This window comes from Lithobates pipiens, unplaced genomic scaffold (assembly GCF_037356315.1).
Source record: "Lithobates pipiens isolate NorthernLeopardFrog02 unplaced genomic scaffold, aLitPip1_a1.2 Scaffold_18, whole genome shotgun sequence".
NCBI classification, from domain to species: domain Eukaryota; kingdom Metazoa; phylum Chordata; class Amphibia; order Anura; family Ranidae; genus Lithobates; species Lithobates pipiens.
Window position 1 is genome coordinate 558,542,775 of NW_027507758.1, and position 20,274 is coordinate 558,563,048.

The window sequence follows — 20,274 nt, forward strand, 5'->3', positions numbered from 1 at the left end:
GTAGGGAAGAGTTAAAATTCCTGTGACCTTACAGGGGAGAATTTCCCTCACTTCCTGTCCCTGTGACCCCATACTAGAAATGAGGAGAGTTGTTGTGACTGGGAAAGGAAGGCACAGCCAATAACCACTTCAGCTTTGGAAGATTTACCCCCCTTCCTGACCTGGCAATTTTTTGCGATACTGCACTGTTTTATTTTAACTGACAATTGCACAGTTATGCAATGCTGTACCATATTATAATATATATATCTGTCTTTTTTTTCCCACAAATAGAGCTTTTTTTTGGTGGTCTTTGATCACCTTTGTGTTTTTTATTTTTTGTGCTATAAAAAAATAAATCGTCAATTTTGAAAAAACCATTTTTTTTTTCACTTTCTGCTATAAAACATATCCAATAAAAAAAATGTAAAAATTATAATTTCTTCATCAATTTAGGCCAATATATATTCTGCTATATATTTTTGGTAAAAAAAAAAAAAATCCCAATAAGCATATATTGATTTGTTTGAAGTTTAGCATCTACAAACTATGGTATATATTTTGAAACGTCAGGGGTTTTTTTTTGTACTAGTAGTTGTGGCAATCAGTAACATTTAGCAGGGCTGCGATATTGCGGCAGACAAATTGGACACTAACTGACCCTTTTTTCGGTACCAGTGACAGTGGTGATCACAGTGATCAGTGCTAAAAATATGCACTGTCGCTGTACTAATGACACTGGCTGGGAAGGGGTTAACATCAAGGGCGATTAAAGGGTTAACTATGTGCCTATCTGGTGTTTTACTACCATGGGGGAGGTGCTTTGACTAGAGAAAGGCATGGTCTCATGTCCCTGCTTTACAGGAACACAGAATAAGTACCTCCCCTACTGACAGGACAGCGATCTGCCTTGTTTACATAGGTAGATTGCCGTTCTGCCTGTGCACAGAAGGATCAGCAGCTGTCTGCAAAGATCAGGTCCTCGGGAGCCACTGATCAGTGCCCGCTGTATAGAATCACAGCAGGAGTGAGCCACAGGCGGTGCCTACTCGTGCCCAATACCTGGAAGTGCAGGGTTAAATATATACTTCATATGTGATACTGCACAGTGTGGCCGCCCTGTAGCAGTAAAAGTGCTATAGGGCGGTCGGCAACTGGTTAAAGTGATATTATTCTTTTTTTTTTTTTTAAATAACAAACTTGTTATACTTACCTGCTCTGTGTAATGGTTTTTCACAGAGCAGCCCGGATCCTCCTATTTTCGGGTCCCACGCCGACACTCCTGGCTCCTGACGGGTGCCCCACAGCACGTCGCTTGCTCTGGGGACACCCAATGGATAATAGAGAAGGAAAAGAAATCCTACTAAGAAGGTCACTTCTGCAGAACACCACGGTTGAATAAAAAATATATTTATATATAGAAGAAGCACCATATTTTATAAACAAAAATTCAAGTGAAAAAATCTTCAAAACTATAATAAAAAAGATGCCCAAGCAGGCGTGCTCCCGAACTGTGGCTCTGTGTGTCCATTTACATGTGGAGCTGTGGCTTGGCGCTGCCCTTCTGTCTCCTGATTGGCTCACTGGCTGTCATTACCAATGGCTCCTGCTGCTCCCGAATGCCAATCAAGTGCGCGAGTCACCAGAGAGATAAGACTCATGGACATCGCTGGATCAAGAGGGGGCTCATGCAACTATTAGGGGGGCTGTTACATAACCACTGTAAGACTTAGTTCACATATGTCTGGCTGTGGTTTCAGTGCAGTTTTGTTGACCGGTTTAGGTGCAAAGTTTTTACTTAAAATCACAGTTGAACCGGCCTGAAAAATGCACAGAACCCTTTTTAAGAACGAACCAAGGCCAGCCCACAGATATGTGAAACGACTCCATAGAGAAGGCTGCCGGTTCACCTGTCATGTGACTTGGGGGTCAGAATGCATCCAATTCCCACATATCTGAGCCAAGCCTAATACAAACATTATCAGAAGTTCTATCCCTTGTTCACGCCAAAAAAATGGGCTTTTATTTATGTCTGTGTCCCTATTGGGTGGATTTATAATCACTACCTATTCTAAAAGGGAATGAGAGGACATCCCCAAATAGAAGCACAGATGGCAGTAAAAACTTGAGAAAGGTTCTTACATTTCCCTGTGCTATCCAAAATTAAATAAAAAGTACTGGTTGAAGTTGGGTTTTAAAGTGTAACGCTTAAACTTTTTTTTTTTTGAGTTGTCTGTTTATATTTTCCTGTCTTCGCAAAATAATGGAAATTCCCCTCTTAGTTTTCACAGAAATTGGTGTCCTGATGGTAATATTTTCCCCTACCTTCTGTGATGAAAACTATAAAGTTCTGAGTTTACCATCGGTTCACGTCAGGTATTTGTTGCTCTCTGGGACCACCAGCATGAAGGTCCCCAGCCCAGATATTGCTCTGTCAGCCTGCGAGGACCAGTACAATTATTTATGTTTTCATGTTATCAATCACACTGTTGAGGCTCTCATCCGCCAAATTTGTGTTTTGTGAATCCTGAGCAGCAGAGTGTTAGATTACTTCTTGGGAGGATTTACAGCCTCATTCACTTGGGGTTGCATAGGTATTTGTGCATCTCCATGCAGGCAGTCCCATTCATGTCAATTGGGATGCAACAGCAGCACAGACACAGTTGCTACTTCCAATTTGACATCCCTATGGGTCCAGGTGCAGAGCCCTGAATGCAGACAATGTGCGCTCAGGGTTGTTCGTCCGCATGGATGTCAAATTGGGAGCAGCGGCTGCATCCCACTTGGCATAAAGTGGAATGCCTGCATGGGGATGTATGGAACAGTTGTGTATCCCTTTGCGGGTAAACATAGCCCTCACACAGGTGTACACTAGAGTATGTCCATGTAAACAAGGACTACTTCTATTATTCCAGTTACTGGTGCATGAACCTTTACATACAGTACCAGTTATTCATGTGCTGTAAAAATTATAGCTTTTATAGCAAAGGAATTTATATGAATCCATTCTGGATGGGCTGTTCTACGGCTGAAGATAATAATACATGCATGATTATTTTGAAGTTTAAGTATTGTGTTAAAACAACATGATATAACCTGAAATTCATCTGTAAAACAATTAAAGATTGTAGGCTAAAAGTGAAGTTTTTATTTATTTTTTGTTCTTTTTTTTTCTCAGAAATTGTTAATCATATTTAGTCTGTAATTATTCAACGATTGGAAGCTTAAGTCTGTATGGTCCTGCACAAGCAAAATATAGGATTCTGAAATAAAATGTGCCAAGCTACAATGATGGAAAACATTAAAAAGACTGCCTACGCATCACTAAATCGTGCACATATGGAAAAATTGGAACAGACTACATAGTTTATGATAGTTTTATTTAGGAAAAAACAAAACGAACATCAGGTTTTTGTCTTTCAGCTCATAATTTGATGCCCACCATGTTTAGCGTACTGGCAACAAACAGAAATGGCCTTGACAAGGTTTTTTTTAAATGCTCCTCTCCAGTCTTGTCACTAAAAGTCTTGTCACTATAGTCATAATGGGGAACTTAAAAAAAAAAAGGAAAATTATTTTATGTTCTTACTGTATTAAGTAATTGTTTCTCTACAATTTTTATTCTTTTTGGGTTTTGCCTATATATCTGTATTTATTACAGGTATTTGTAGCACCAACAAGGCTGCCCTCAAGGAGCTTAGCCCTTGTACACACGGTCGGACATTCTGACAACAAAATCCGTCGGATTTTGTCCGAAACTTGTGTTGCATACACACGGTAGGACAAAGTTGTCGGAAAATCCGATTGTACGTAACGTGATGACGTTATTTCATCATGACGGGACTACGTTCAGGCTAGTAGCCAATACCTTTGGTCTAGGAATTTGATCTGAGCATGCGTGGCACTTTGTCCGATCGGAATTCTCTACACACAATCGGACAAAGTCCGATCGGATCATGTTGTCGGAAAGTTTTATAGCCCAGTTCTAAAACTTTTTCCGTCGAATATTCTGACGGAAACAGTCAGATGGAGCCCACACACAGTCAGATTATCCGACAACGCGGTCCGATCGGACATTTTCCGTCGGAATGTCCGACCGTGTGTACAAGGGCTTACAGTCTAAGTTCCCTGTCTCAAATGCATACCCACACATGCTGGGTGTAAAGTGGTTCTAAATTCTAAATCTTTTTTGTGCATTCTCTGCATTAAGGTAAAGAACACCCCACTACCTGTCCCATCTCTAAACACTTACCTGGCCTCATGTCACTGCCCAGTGCTGTCTCTGGCTACAGCTCCCCTCACTTCCTGTTTCACATGAGAAACTGAAGGCAGCAAAGCCATAGGCTCCTGCTGTCTTCAGTCAAACTCCTATGAGGATGAAGCAGAGGCCTGGCCTACTCACCCTGTGTGTGTCTATGGATGCATACAGCCCATTTAGAGAGCTCACATGCACCAGTGCCTCCTTAGAACCCGGCTCGCTACAAGAGGCACCTGAGGGACCTTTATGTGCAATGTTAAATTAAATATATACACTGCGCTACGCGTAAACAATTAATGTAATGTGCACTCTATCCATATAGATAACAAATTGCATACATTACTATTAAATATAAACTGTATCTTAACCAGTTCCCGACCAGCGCACGCTGATGTACGTCGAAAGAATGGCACGGGCAGGCATATTGGCGTACATGTACGTCCAATCTTCAATTCCGCCCTGCCATCGGGAGCGCGCCGGCGGCGGCGCGCTCCCGCACTGGTCGGGACCCCCGTGAGTCTGATCGCGGGACCCGCGGACTCGATCGCCGCGGGCATACCCGCGATCGTCTCACGGGACGGCTGAATGGAGGAAATGCCATGTAAACAGCATTTCTCCATTCTGCCTAGCAACTAGTGACGCTGATCTCTGCTCCATGGGATTGGAGCTGAGATCAATGTTCACTAAATGAAAGCCCAACCCCCCCCACAGTTAGTAACACACCCCTAGGAACACTTAACCCCTACACTGCCACCCACTGGTTAACCCCTTCACTGCCAGTGTCATTTACACAGGAATCACTGCATTTATATAGCAGTGATTACTGTATAAATGACAATGGTCCCAAAAATGTGTCAAAAATGTCCGATGTGTCTGCCATAATGTCGCAGTCACAATAAAAATCGCTGATCGCTGCCATTACTAGTAAAAAAAAAAATAATAAAAAATTATTAATAAAAATGCTACAAAACTATCCGTAAATGCTATAACTTTTGCGCAAACCAATCAATCGCTTATTGTGATTTTTTTTTACCAAAAATATGTAGAAGAATATGTATCGGCCTAAACTGAGGGAAAAAAATGTTTTTTTATATATTTTTGGGGATATTTATTATAACAAAAAGTAAAAAATAATGTGTTTTTTTTCAAAATTGTCGCTCTATTTTTGTTTATAGCGCAAAAAATAAAAACCGCAGGGGTGATCAAATACCACCAAAAGAAAGCTCTATTTGTGGGAAAAAAAGGACGTCAATTTTGTTTGGGAGCCACGTCGCACGACCGCGCAATTGTCAGTTAAAGCGACGCAGTGCCGAATCGCAAAAAGTGGTCTGGTCTTTGACCAGCAAAATGGTCCGGTCTGTAAGTGGTTAAATAACACATGAACAGTGCAATAATATAAATAAATTATAGATAACTTAAAATAAATGACTGTCTTAAATAACCTGTGAATAGTGAGATCATTTTAAAAATACATATAGAATACACAACTTAATCCAAAGTGCACCTATGCATGGTTGTGTTCAAAATTCATATGTTAGTAATATGTGAATTGATCAATAAATCAAAAGTGCTCATGTGTATAAGTGATATATAACTGTATCACTGGCAATCCTGCCAAAAAGGTCCACATAACAAATGCGTCACTGATGACCGTGGCATGAAAAGTTCATGTATCTCAAGCAATTCAGAAGGTGATTCAAGACATGCTATGGTGTCATCTCTCAGGTGCTCCCCTTAGGTAGTGAATGCCCACCTTAGAGCGTGTGACTTTGCAATTGAGCTCAGTCTATGCACGCATGTGAACCACCATGGGATCTTTAATGGTACTAGAATCCTGGACTCTTCAGTGTGACCCTCTGCAGTATATGCAACTAAGAGAACTTGATGGCGTAATAAAGTTTTTAAACGTTTATTAAACATAGAAAATCCCCTTCTGGGGTGCTCACACAGAACAGGTGCACCAGTATGGTAAGCGTGAACGGGTATATACCTGTATATACAACACTTAAAAATGTGACACAATGAAAAAGGTAGACACTACTCCTTTAACAGTGAGGATATGAAAAACTATCCAAACAATGTGTATCAATATATAAACGTCCAAAGATAAATATTGAATCAAAACCATAAAGTTCATATAATATCTGTCATTACATATTTGGCATCCCAACACTGTGCTCAGAAATGGTTAAATAACACTTCTTCTTCTATTCAAAACAATGTGCATCACCACATGTGGTAAAACTGCTAACTCACCAAACCTTCTTGGCCAATAAAGCCTATAATAGGCCAAATATGTAATGACGGACATTTTATTTATCTTTGGATATTTCTTACATTCATATATTGATATATGGATGGTCTTTCATATACTCACTTTAAAGGTGTAGAGCCTATCTTTTTCCTTTGTGTCAAATTACCTCTTTTTATAAAAAACAAAACAAAAAAACTTTGGGGTGAAGAAGGAAACTGGAGGAAGCCCACGCAGGGAGAATATGCTAAATCCATGCAGATCGTGTCCTGACCAGAAATTAAACCAGGAACTCTAGGTTGGAAGGCTAACCACTAAGCCACCGTGTTGCACCAGTATGTAGGACCTTTTATATATTATTATTATTATTATTATTAGCATGCTAGACTAAATTTGCCAAATCAAGCTTGGTGTATAATGCTGTTTTGCCAGGGTTGAGCTGAATTCAGGTCTGTGTATTTAATTACCTTACTCACTTTACATTTTTTTAAATGATTAACAAGTAAATCTTTGCTGTTTTTAAAGCACACCTACTAAAACAAAACCCAGAGGTGCCTTGTTTAATAAAGATTTACCCTCCTTCCCCCTTCCTCCATCCTCCTGCATGTATGTTGATTACAGTTTACAGAAAAGAGGAGGAAAATTGATCTGGTAGGACCCTTGATGACCATTTTCAATTTCAGTACATTTTTATTGAATTTTTTTTTAACATGGCTACAGAAATTGACAGGGTTATGTGATTAACATTCAACATACCTTGATGACAGTTTTCAAAGGGTGGAGACCGAGAAATAAAATTGATAAATGATTGAATTTGCAAATTTGCTTATAATGCGCGCCTGCATGTATTAAAGGTGCTTAGGTGTTGTAAGAGCCCTGATCCCTTAACTACTTAATAGCTAGAATGGTATTGGCAGCCATTCTTGGCTTGGCATATTTACAGTGGATTATTTAATGATAGCACAGCAGAGACGGTATGAAAAGGAGACAATGGATTGTGTATTTAGAGAAGATTAAGTGCCATTCTTGAGCTGTGATTACAGAGTGTACCATGCAGTGCTGTGCTAACAGATTACCCAGAGAGATTTGGCACTGCTTCTTTGATCTGTCATGATAAGGCTAAGAGTCCTCACCGCTTGTATTCATTATACACACTGCACTAAGTTATGTCTCTTATACTCACTTCACACCCTTATTATTATATCATTCAAGTGTTTAAATATTCTCCAGCAGCTCCTCGTGTTTTTCCGTCTGGCATAGACCATACATTTAAAAATGTTGCACTAATGATTAAAGCTATTGAAATCTGTGTATAATCTTGGAGAGCAGTTTGGAGAGCAGAGCAGGAAGCAATCTGGCCAATTGCTGCACTATATTTGGGTGCTGGATTATCTGGCTCTGTATGATGACACTAACAATACATAGCTGCCAGAATTGTATCATTTTTCATTCTAATGTCGCAGAGAACTTTGTGCAATAGAATGCAGTTATGACTTCTAAAGATACATTTATATCAAATGTGAAAGCAAACTTTTTATTGTAAAGCTAATAATATAACACCTGCGCATTGTTAATTAGCAAAAAACTCAGGGCAGCTGCCCTCTCTCAATGCAAATGATTTGTAAGAATACTGGAGAGTTTAATAAAAGACCACATAGATGAGTTCTTTCTGGAAAAAAAATATTTTAAGCAACAGACAGTATGGATTCATGAAAGACAGAAGTTGTCAAACTTGATTTCTTTTTATGAGGAGGTAAGTAAAACCTTGGACAGAGGGGTGGCTGTGGACGTGGTATACCTGGGATTTTGCAAAAGTGTTTAACCACTTCCCGCCTGGGCAATAGCAAATTGACGTCCGCAAAGTGGTTCTGTTATCCTGACTGGGCGTTATATGACGTCCTTCAGGATAAAATGGCGCAGCGTGCCCATGGGGTCGCTCATCGCGGCGATTGGTGGAGCAGTGTGTCAGACTGCACCGGCTACAGTGATCTCGGTAAAGATTGAAACGGGAAAAGCCGATGATCGGCTTTTCCTCACTCATGTCTGACAGACGCGAGTAGAGGAGAGCCGATTCGCGGCTCTCCTGACAGGGGGGATCTGCGCTGAGTGATTATCGGTGCAGCCCCCCTCAGATGCCCACACTAGACCACCAGGGAAGCCTCCCGCACCACCAGGGAAGTGGGCAACATGTGGATGGCCAGGTATGTACCCCATGGCCATTCACATGTGCAAATGATGCCCAATCTGTGCCAGTCAGTGCCCATCATGTACCAAAATAAAAACAGTGATGCCCAGCAATGCCACCCATCAGTGTCACCCATCAGTGTCATCAGTGCCACCCGTCAGTGCCACCCATAAGTACCCATCAGTGCCGCCTATGAGTGTCCATCATTGCCGCCTATCAGTGCCCATCAGTGCCACTTCATCAGTACCACCTTATCGGTGCCCATCACTGCCACCTTGTCAGTGCAGCCATATCAGTGCCCGTCAGTGAAGAAGAAAACGTACTTATTTACAAAAAAAATGAACAGAAACGAAGAAAAGCTTTTTTTTCCAAATTGTCTGTCTTTTTTTATTTGTTGCGCAAAAAATAAAAATCGCAGAGGTGATCAAATACCACCAAAATAAAGCTCTATTTGTCCAAACAAAATTATAAAAATTTTGTTTGGGTACAGTGTTGTATGACCGCGTGAATTGTCATTCAAATTGCTACAGCGGTGAAAGCTGAAAATTGGCTTGGGCAGGAGGGTGTCTAAGTGTCTAGTATTGAAGTGGTTAACAGAGTTCCCCAGGGGCACCCCATGAAGGCAGCAACCTAATGGGAGGTGGATTTTGGGATTATCGAAGGGGAACTATGGGAGGAGGCCCTGCAGGCGGTTAACAAGTGCTCGCTGAATGTAGCGCAGAAGGTATCCCAATTATATATCCTGCTAAGAGCTCATTAAACTCCAGTGAAACTACATAGGATGGGCAAGAGGCCCGACCCACTGTATGACAGGTGCAGGATAGTGCCTGGGGATCTGATTCACCACCTCTGGCGCTGTCCAAAACTTCATAGATACTGGGTGGGGGTCTTGGCCATAATAAATCATGTGTTCCAACCTGGATACAGCACATGGGTAAAACACTCATAATGGAGAAGTACATCTACCAACATAGGGGGAACCCTGACAAGTTTGACAGACTGTGGGGCACATGGCTTGAACTCTGGGACTTAGCCCTGTGGAGTTGGTGCAAACGAGACTGATCGATGGGCTGTAGGTGATGGGGGAACTATATTCTCAGAAAGCGGACAAAGAGGGGGAACAAAAAGACCACAATTAGAGGAAATATGTAATAGACGGTAGTGGGGATGATGATGAGGGCGGCTCAAGAGGCAGGGAAACAATGTTTGTAATTTACATGTATGGTGGGTGAAAACTGGTAATGAACATGAACACTTGTACCCAAAGATGGATATGTGAAACACCGAAGACTGTCTGTGAATTGAGTTTTCATTCTGTTCTGTAATGTTTATTGAGTGAGCAATAAAAACCTTTTTGATAAAAAAACAAAACAAAACATAGTTGCCCATACACGACTAATGTGTAAGGTAAAGTCTACAGGCTTGGATAGATCAATTTGTAAATGGATAGAAAACTGTCTAAAAAAAACAAATTCAGAGAGTAGTGGTTAATGATTCTTACTCTGAATGGTCTAGGGTTATCAGTGATCTGGGGGTTTTGGTAGATCGTAAGCTCTCTAATAGCATGGAATTCGCAAACAACACTATATAAATACTGTATAATAGTAATAATGTGTGCCTTTCTGGCCTCCACCTCTCCAGCATAGGTCTGACATGTGGGTATATCTTTTTAAATGTATTAGAACTCTAGACCAATGTTTCTCAACTCCAGTCCTCAAGTACTCCCAACAGGTAATTTTTTCAGGCTTCCCATTATTTTGCACAGGTGATTTGATCAGTTTCACTGCCTTAGTAATTACTACAGCCATTACATCTGATTGAAATGCTTAAAACATGACCAGTTGGGGGTACTTGAGAACTGGAGTTCAGAAACATTGCTCTAGACCATCAGGTCATTCATTTTTAACAGGATTCCTGAGTTTTTGTTTAATAGAAGATGTGTGAGACAGTTTGAGTATCTTGTCCATTTGGTGGGGAGAGAAAGTACTCTTTCCCATTTTTTAAGATAATACAGTTCAAATTCCAAAGAGTGTAGAAGCATTGTATACATGTCTGAAAGTATGTGATTTCATGGGTGGGAGAAAGTTACAAAATTCAGGAATTGTGCTTATCTGCAACAATCCATTGTACATTTTCCATACCTCTCTCAGGTCGTTCAGGGGCTGAAGGTTTCCCTGGGTCATGAAATTGAAAAGGTGGGTCTATTATTGTCCACCCCACAAACGGAAGAAAGATTCACCTGGTTTAAACCACAAAAGCACCCTAATGCCGGGTACACACGACCGGACTTTTCAACATCAAAGGTCTGACGGAACTATTCCGGCAGACCATTCGATCGTGTGTGGGCTGCAGCGGACTTTTGATTTGCAAAAGTCTGACAGACTTTAGAAATGGAACATGTTTCAAATTTTTCCACCGGAACTCCGCCGGACCCAGTTCCTACCGAGAAATCCGCTCGTATGTATGCTAGTCCGATGGACAAAAACCGACGCGAGGGCAGCTATTGGCTACTGGCTATGAACTTCCTTATTCTAGTCCGGTCGTATGTCATCACGTTCGAATCCGTCGGACTTTGGTGTGATTGTGTGTGGCCAAGCCCGTTCATTCGGAAAGTCCGTCAGAACTCCGTCAGAACTCTGTCGAAAGTCTGTCGGACCTAGTCCCTCAAAAAGTCTGGTCGTGTGTATGCGGCATTAGGGTATTAGTGGAGAGGGGTAAGAGGAGAAGGTGCCAAATTGCTTAAGCCAGTCCCAAATATTTAAAGTATACAATGTTAAGAGAGATGTAAATTCCAAGAGAGCTCTGTGTTTTGGGCAAACACATACACACACATATATAAACACACCCACACAGGTTGGACTGGTGTTTTTTTTCTCAGTCGTACATTACGGGGCACAGAGCCATAATAATTACTATGTGGGTTATAGGCCACCTTCAGGTGATGGACACTGGCACTCCCTAAGACAGAAAGTACACTCCCTATATAACCCCTCCCATTACTGGGAGTATCTCAGGTTTTTCGCCAGTGTCTTACCTGGTCATGAGTAAAGATGTGCTGTGCTCAGCTCCACTGGAGGAATCTTGCTGGGGCCAGCTATGCAGCCAAATCCATTCAAAGGGTCTTTTTAGGCCAAATTGAATGGTACCCGGGCCTCGTGGCGGAAATAATGAGGTTTAGCCCATAACTCTTCTCTTTTTAGAGAGCTGGACCCCGGGATCCGGTGCTTTGGTTTCCGGCCAAAAAGCTTCCTGGCAGGGTCTTTTACGGGTCCAGGAGTGTGGATCCCTCAATTAAAAGGGGCCCCGGATCCTGAAGGTTTTTAAACGGAGCCCACCGTGAGGGGTGAAGATTGGGTCTGTTGGTTTTACCACAGAAATCCTGGAAATTTCTAAGGAATTTTTAAGTTTCTTATGAATTTTCTCCTGTAAAATAAATGTTGTCATGCCTAAAAGTCACCACTGGACGGTACCTTGTAATGCTTTCCTCAAAGATCATGCAGTGTCAGCAGAAGCTGCAGATTCCCTCCGGGTAGCAGCCCAGGCCTCCGGTAAGATTGGGGGGGTTTTCTTCCAAAAAGACACCCCCACCTGGACAAGCTCTCCCTCTTTCCCTGGATAGCGGGAAGCTAGAAAGATCAGCGATGCCCAGCCGTTTTTCACTGTCCCTGCATGGCGATTTGTCACCAGGTCTCCTCCTCGCCATCCCCCCCACACAAGTTGATCCCATCGAAACAGGGGCCCGCACGGGAAAGACGCTATTTTGAAAAGAGAGGGGCTTAGTGCGGCGTTGGCATGCTCCAACATCCAGCGTGAGAGTATGTTTTAAAAGCTCCATTTTTGCTTGATGGGGATGTAAGAGGTTTGGTGACAAAGGCATTCCCTTGGCACATTTACTTAAAGCATCAGGCTGAGCGTTAATAGCAGCGGCAATTGCTGGACTATTTGCTTAAGCAGTGGATGCAATTTCTTCTGGTAGTACCTCCTGCATTTGTGCATTGGGCTATGGTCAGAAGGGGAGGTAGAAACACCACAAAAAAGGGCTCAAGAGGGACTCCTTCAAGCTCAAAAAAGCCTAAACTCATCTCTACAATGGCATCCTCCCCTGAGAGATCTGAAGTGGCTGGTCAGAGTGAGCCATCAGGGCCATCAGGTGTTGCAACTGTTTCCAACACTGCAACCCCTGTCTGTTACTGAAGAGGGTTTTTCCTCAACCATATTAGGATTGGAGCAGAGGTTAGCGGCTTTATTTGCATCCCAGAGTGGGACTAAGCACAATAGGTCCCCTTCCATTCCACAGGACCCTCACACTGAGGAACCGGGGGCAGGAGATGATGAATTTTTCTCCGGGGACCAGGAAGAGGCTGATGACTCCTCTTCTGAGGGGTCAAATGCGGAAGGATTGGGTTCACAATCTGAAAGATTGATGGTACAATCTCTTACTGAATTGGTCCGCTCCACATTTATGCTACCCTTAACTGAGTTGGTTGATAAACCTACTTCTTTTTTGGGTTCACTAAAGCCTCCCCAAGCTGTGCATGCTTTTCCTGTCCATTCATTGCTGGGAAAGCTTATGTATGTAAAGCTTATGTATTCTGAGTGGGATCACCCAGATAAGCATTTTTATCCTCCTGAAAAAGTTCTCAACGCTTTATCCTATGGAGGAAAAGTTTAATAAAAAATGGGAGATACCAGCAATTGACGCTGCTATATCCTCTGTGAATAAAAGTTTTACTTGTCCGATAGATGCTTAGGGATCCAACAGACAAAAAGTTGGAATTCCTATTAAAGAACACTTTTTTTTCTGGCAGGTTCAGTAACTCAGCCTGCGCTGGCAGCAATTGGTGTATGTCATTCCTTGAGAGTCCAGTTTAAACAGGTGCTCAAGGTTATTCCTGATCAGCAGGCCCAAGATTTGGCCGAGCTACCAGGGGCGTTATGTTTTGCAATAGACACTATGAGAGATTCTATTCTCCAGGCCTCACGCCTTGCGCTTGGGTTGGTGCATATGCGCAGAATACTATGGTTGAAAAATTGGTCAGCCGAAGCACCATGCAAAAAGCTCCTGGCTAGTTTTCCTTTTCACAGTGAACGGCTGTTTAGGGATGATCTGGATAAATTCATCCAACGAATTTCTAATGGGAAAAGTACTCCTTAGGAAAAGGATTAAGCGTATTTCATTTAAGCAAGTCTCTCCTCCAGTGCCAGGAGCATCAGCCTCTAGGCAGTCACGAATGCAGTCACGACGGCCTCCACTGTTAAATTCAAGAGGTAAACCTCAGGGTCAACTCCAGGGACAAAAGAAATCCTGGGGAAAGAAACCTACAAAACAAAATACTAAAGCCTCCTTATGAAGGGCTGCCCCCCCCCTGCTCACTCAAGTGGGGGGGGGGGGGGGAGACTTCTGTTCTGTGGTTCTCAAGGGTCTTGCAGGAAGAGTGACAAGACAAATGGGTGGCTTCCTCAACAACTCTAGGGTACAAACTAGAGTTCCAAGCGTTCCAGACTCCTCATTTTCTCAGATCAAATGTTCCCAGGGATCCAGAGAAAAAGAAGTCTTTCTTTCAAGCATTGGACCATCTTTTGTCTCAAAAGGTGATATCGGTGGTCCCCATGGAAAAGCAGGAAATGGGGTTTTATTCAAACCTTTTCACGGACCAAAACCAAATAGAAATGTCAGACCCATTCTAGATCTCAAAGATCTAAACCGGTTTTTGAATATCCATTCTTTTCAATCCGATCAGTAGTCTCTATCCTACAAGGTGGAGAACTTCTGGCATCAATTGACATCAAGGATGCATACCTCCCATGTACCCATTTTTCCCGCTCACCAGAAATATCTACGTTTCAAAATAGAAAATCGTAATTTTCAGTTTGTAGCTCTGCCTTTCGGTCTAGCTACTGCACCTCGAGTCTTTACAAAGGTTCTGGGCCCTCCTCTAGCCAGATTAAGGGCTCAAGGTATAACGATTTTAGCTTCCCTAGACAATCTGCTACTGATAGACCTGTCGGTAGCCCGCTTAGACCAAAGTATGGTCACCACAGTCAACTACCTGGAATACTTAGGTTGGATTCTCAACCTAGAGAAAGCTTCCTTAAAACCATCAAGGAGATTGGAATACTTGGGTCTGATCATAGATACAGCCCAGAAGAGGGTATACTTACCCCAGGTGAAGATCAGTGCCATAAAGGAGCTGATTTGGGTAGTCAAGGCAAAGAAGAATCCTTCTATTCGGCTTTGCATGAGGTTGTTGGGAAAGATGGTGGCTTCATTTGAGGCCTTTCCTTATGCTCAGTTTCATTTGAGACTGCTGCAAAACAGTATTCTATCGGCTTGGAACAAGAAGGTCCATGCTCTAGATTTCCCAATGTGTTTGTCTCCAAAGGTGCGCCAGACCGTCAGTTGGTGGTTGATAACCAAGAATCTGCAGAAGGGAAAATTCTTCCTACATAGAAGGTGGTAACAACAGATGCCAGCGTTTCGTGTTGGGGAGCAGTCCTGGAAGAGGCGACTGTCCAAGGAAATGGTCCAGATCAGAAATTACCTTGCCCATCAGTTATTCTAGAGATTCGGGCAGCGTGCTTGGCCCTGAGGGCCAAGACGTTCAGGTTACGGAATTGTCCTGTCAGGATCTGATCCGACAATGCCACAGTATTGGCCTATTTCAATCACCAAGGGGGCACAAGAAGTCGTGCAGCCCAAAGAGAGGTGAATCATATCCTAACTTGGGCAGAAAACAATGTACCTTGCCTATCGGCAGTCTTAATTCCAGGAATAGTGAATTGGCAAGTGGACTACTTGAGTCACCAGCAGTTGTTTCCGGGAGAATAGTCTCTTCATCCCCAAAATCTTCCTGACAATATGTCAAAGATGGGGGATTCCGCACGTAGATCTGTTTGCATCAAGGTTCAACAAAAAGATCGACAACTTTGTGTCGAGAACAAAAGATCCGCTAGCTTGTGGAACAGATGCCTTGGTATTCCCACGGAATCAGTTTTCACTGATTTATGCATTCCCTCCTGTTCTGCTGCTTCCACAACTTCTTCGCAGGATGAAGCAGGAAGGGAAGTCAGTGATTCTTGTGGCCCCAGCGGGGCCCAGGAGATCTTGGTATGCAGAGATCATAAAGATGGCGGTAGGGGACTCATGGACTCTACCACCATGTCCAGACCTTCTCTAGCGGTATGCCATCCTACCTTACAAACGCCAAACTTAACGGTTTGGCTATTGAGACCTACATTCTGAAGAAGCATGGGCTGTCAGGTTCAGTGGTATCTACCTTGGTTAATGCAAGGAAGCTGGCCTCCAGCATCATATATTATAGAGTCTGGAAGGCATATGTCTCCTGGTGTGAATCCAGGGGTTGGCATCCCAGTAAGTATGTCATAGGTATAATCCTTGACTTTCTGCAAATGGGGTTAGAAATGAAGCTGGCCTTGAGTACTATCAAAATAAGGAAGGGGGCCATTTGGGACTTTGAGTGAGGCAAAAAAAGGAAAGGAACCGGATGTAGACAAAAATCATTTATTGACCAACCATGAATATAACATCATACATTCAAAATGGATATAAAGTAAAGATAATATTTACAGAAAACACAAATAAAATCATTAAACACAAGTGGTAGGTAATATATAACAGCATTCCCGTTATTGCTCCTTATGCAAATTAGTATAAAACTTTAAAAAGGAATAAATGTCCTCATAGATAATGTCATAAAGGTGTGCATCTTTGTAAGCTCTGCGCGTTTCGGGGAATAATACCGCTTCATCAGGAGCTGATGCATATAACAGTTCTGTGAACAGAATATATAGCATTGAATATATATTAACCCCAATAACCAAAAAAGATATAGGGGGAAGGAGACGTAAATGGGAAAATATGTTTACTCACTGCTCACTTGGCAAACTCAACATGTCACTGGTGATTACCAAGGGGACAAGGGGCATCACAGACGTCTCCCCGGGAGCTTGGGCAGGAGGAACCCCCCAGGAGGACAGAGCAGGACCAAAAGATCCCCAACAAGGAAGGGAAATCCCCGCTGCTGCGGCTGGTAATGTCAAGACTGACTCCAAAACAGTCTATAAAAAATATGACTAGTATAAGTATATGGTAAAATACCCATCTATATATCAGTAGCAAACAAGAGTAACATGAAGTAAGAGCCAGATGTAAAAAAAGAGGTATATGAATGAATGTGTCAATTGGTAAAAAAGAAAGGAAGGGAGGGGAGGGGAGGGGCTAAATGCAGGAAACATTGGAAAAAAACAGCATATAAGGACAGATCAGGCTGCATATAAATGCCCAGAAAAACTGGAAGCAAGTAATCATGTGAAGATAGGGTGACTGAATTGCCCCATGTTATAAGCAGTATACCTGTATGAGTCCTATATCCATGTATTAGGGACCTGCAGAAAACCCACAACCAGCAGCCACGAGCAGCAGAAACAATCAAATCGAGTAAGTACTATCAAAGAACAGGTCTTGGCCTTATTGGTATTATTTCAGCGACCACTTGCTTCGCATTCTTTGGTTCCTAACTTTATTAAGGGGGTAACATGGCTTAATCCTCCGGTTAGGTCACCCTTGAACCCTTGGCAGTTGAATTTAGTTCTGTCAGCATTACAGAAACAGCCTTTTGAGCCAATACAACATATTCCCTTAGTCCTTTTGACAAGTAAACTAGTTTTTCTGGTAGCCATATCTTCTGCAAGAAGGGTATCCGAGTAGGCTGCTCTTTCTTGTAAAGAGCCATATTTAATTATTCACAAGGATAAGGTAGTATTGCGTCCTCATCCTAACTTTCTACCTTCATTTTTTCCAGAACCAGATTCCACTGAAGAAAAGTCACTACATTCTCTTGATGTGGTGAGAGCAGTCAAAGTCTACTTGAAGGCAATTGCTCAGATTAAAAAAACTGATGTTTTGTTTGTATTGCCTGAAGGTCCTAAAAGAGGACAGGCAGCATCGAATTCTACTATTTCTAAATGGATTCGACAAGCAATTGTTCGAGCTTATGTTTTTAAGAGGAAGACTCCACCTTTTCAAATCAAAGCACACTCCACAAGGACTGTTAGTGCTTCGTGGGCAGTGCATCACCAAGCCTCCATGGCTCAAATCTGCAAGGCTGCAACTTGGTCTTCAGTCCAGATTCTATCAGGTGGATGTAAAGAGGCATGAGGATATCGCCTTTGGGCGCAGTGTGCTGCAGGCAGCAGTATAAGTCCTCTGATCTCATGGGGCCTTACTTTTGTTGTGTCTCCCTCCCTTCAGTTGGCATTGCTCTGGGATAGCCCACATAGTAATTACTATGGCTCTGTGTCCTGTGATGTACTATTGAGAAAATAGGATTTTTATAAAAGTTTACCTGTAAAATCCTTTTCTTTGAAGTATATCACAGGTCACAGAGGTCCCTCCCCTCTTTCTGGTATACAAATGTATTGCTTTGCTACAAAACTGAGGTACTCCCAGTAGTGGGAGGGGTATATAGGGAGTGCACTTCCTGTCTTGGGTGTGCCAGTGTCCATCACCTGAAGGTGGCCTATAACCCACATAGTGATTACTATGGCTCTGTCTCCCATGATGTACTTCAAAGAAAAGGATTTTACAGGTAAGCTGTAAACCGTACCGACTATGCAACTATAAGACCCAATTTGCATGAACCAGATTGCATCTACCAGGGCTTCTTCAGGAGGCACCCATAATTTGATCTTGTACATTATGATGGCAATAACCCTCTATTGGATGTAGTACATCTAAGGGCAGATCCTACTAACCTGGATGTTTTGTTAGACCAGATGAACTGCAGGAAAGATTTATCCAAGTGTGAAAAGAATTCCTTTGGAGGCCTGATGGATACTATTTGAAACACATAAGATGCTAGGCTGAATATTATTTTTTATCGTATTAAAACAGCATATAAATGAAACTGCTCTAAAAAAAAGTGCAGAGGAAAGGTAGCACGGACAATATTGGATAACCATTATAATAAACATAGAAACAAGTGCTGCACGTATCCAAATAAATAAAAAGTGCAATACAAAAGCAATAAATGAACAAATATGTAATCGCATACCAACAAGTGTAAGAACAAAGCCACCACTCCTAGTTATGAGTCACCTCCAAGTATCATATGTATGAAAAGGAAGACAAGAGCCAAATGCTCCAATAGTGTAAATCTGCTAAGACTTGAATTTAAAAAAATGATAAAACATTCACATATAATCACAAATGTCCGTTTGTATAGGTATAGCCCAGAACTTGATCCATGCACTTCTGCGTGTGTGGTGCATGGTGACATCACAGCATCTGGCGTAACCAAAAGTAATGGATTTCCATAGCATCCCTTGGTTTTTGGCATTTGTTATTATCATGTGCAGTTTGACTACTATCTGCCAGAATGGAATGTGGGATGAGCACCTATGAAGAGTACCAGTTTTTGTTCTTGTATCACACTATAAAAGAAGTTTTGGGAATATTACACAGACTTTTTCTTCACAGAATTATTCTTACACTTATGTTGGTGTGTGATTACACATTTGTTCATTAGTAGTTTTTGTATTGTACTTTTTATTTATTTGGATTAATGCAACAGTTCATTGTTTATTTATATTATAATTCTGCTGAGCCATGCAGATTTTGCCCCAGCTGAAGAGGTCAAAAACTATGGAGGATAGTAAATGATTTTAAGCATGGGGTCAGGATGATGCCAAGATACTTCTAGGCTTGGGAAGCTTGTAAAATGGCTGCTAGATGTCACATTATTTGAAAAAAAAAAAAAATTAAATACCTTGCCCTTGTTTTTATTTTAGGCTTCCAAAGATCCCAAAATTTCTAATTATTTTTTATTTGACACATATGTTTTCATTTAACAATTTTAACTTTTTTTTCAACATTTAAAAAAATGCACACTGTAATGTAATGATCCCTGACACTGTACCTCTTTCTCTGTGCACTTGCTGGAGAATTTTGTTTTTAAAACAAATCTCCAGCCTGCACCTGATCACTAGTCTGAGACCCGCAGCTGCCAGTGTAGTTTTGGGTATTAATGGTGTGCACAGGCATAGCTCCCAACTGTCCTTTATTTGTACCAATGTCCCTCTTCCCCCCCCTCATTTGTCCCTCATTTTGGTCTGATCTATAGTTGTATATAAAATTCACTTTTTTTCTTTCAAAAAGTGTTCCCCAGTGCTAAACCTTTCATCCAATTTCTAAATTGCTGCATTGTAGTCATAAAAAAAAGCCCTTGTGGATTCAATTATCCTTTTTTTGGGGTTAGTTCTCCTTTAACTGGTTGCCGACCGCCGGCCGTCAAATGACGGCCAGGCGGCGCACCTATTGTGGCGGGAGGACGTCATATGACGTCCTCCCGTTTAAACAGGGAATGCACGCGATCGTGCGCGCGCATCCCTGTTTCTTCGGTGGCGGCGTGTCACGGAGACACCGCTCGCCACCGAAGGGGGTGAACAGCCATTCGTTATGGCTGTTTACCACGTGATCGGCCGTGATGAAGTCACGGCCGATCACAGATGGTCACACCCCGAACGTGCACGGCGCATGCGCGCGAGCGCGTCGGTGGCGGCGTGTTCCCAGGGAACACTGCT

General features: G+C 42.2%; 1 protein-coding gene across 2 annotated transcripts in view; it reads left to right on the plus strand.

Moving 5' to 3' along the window:
• The window catches only part of SUPT3H (SPT3 homolog, SAGA and STAGA complex component), a 712,703-nt gene that overhangs the window by 570,230 nt on the left and 122,199 nt on the right, over positions 1-20,274 (plus strand). The window lies entirely within an intron of this gene.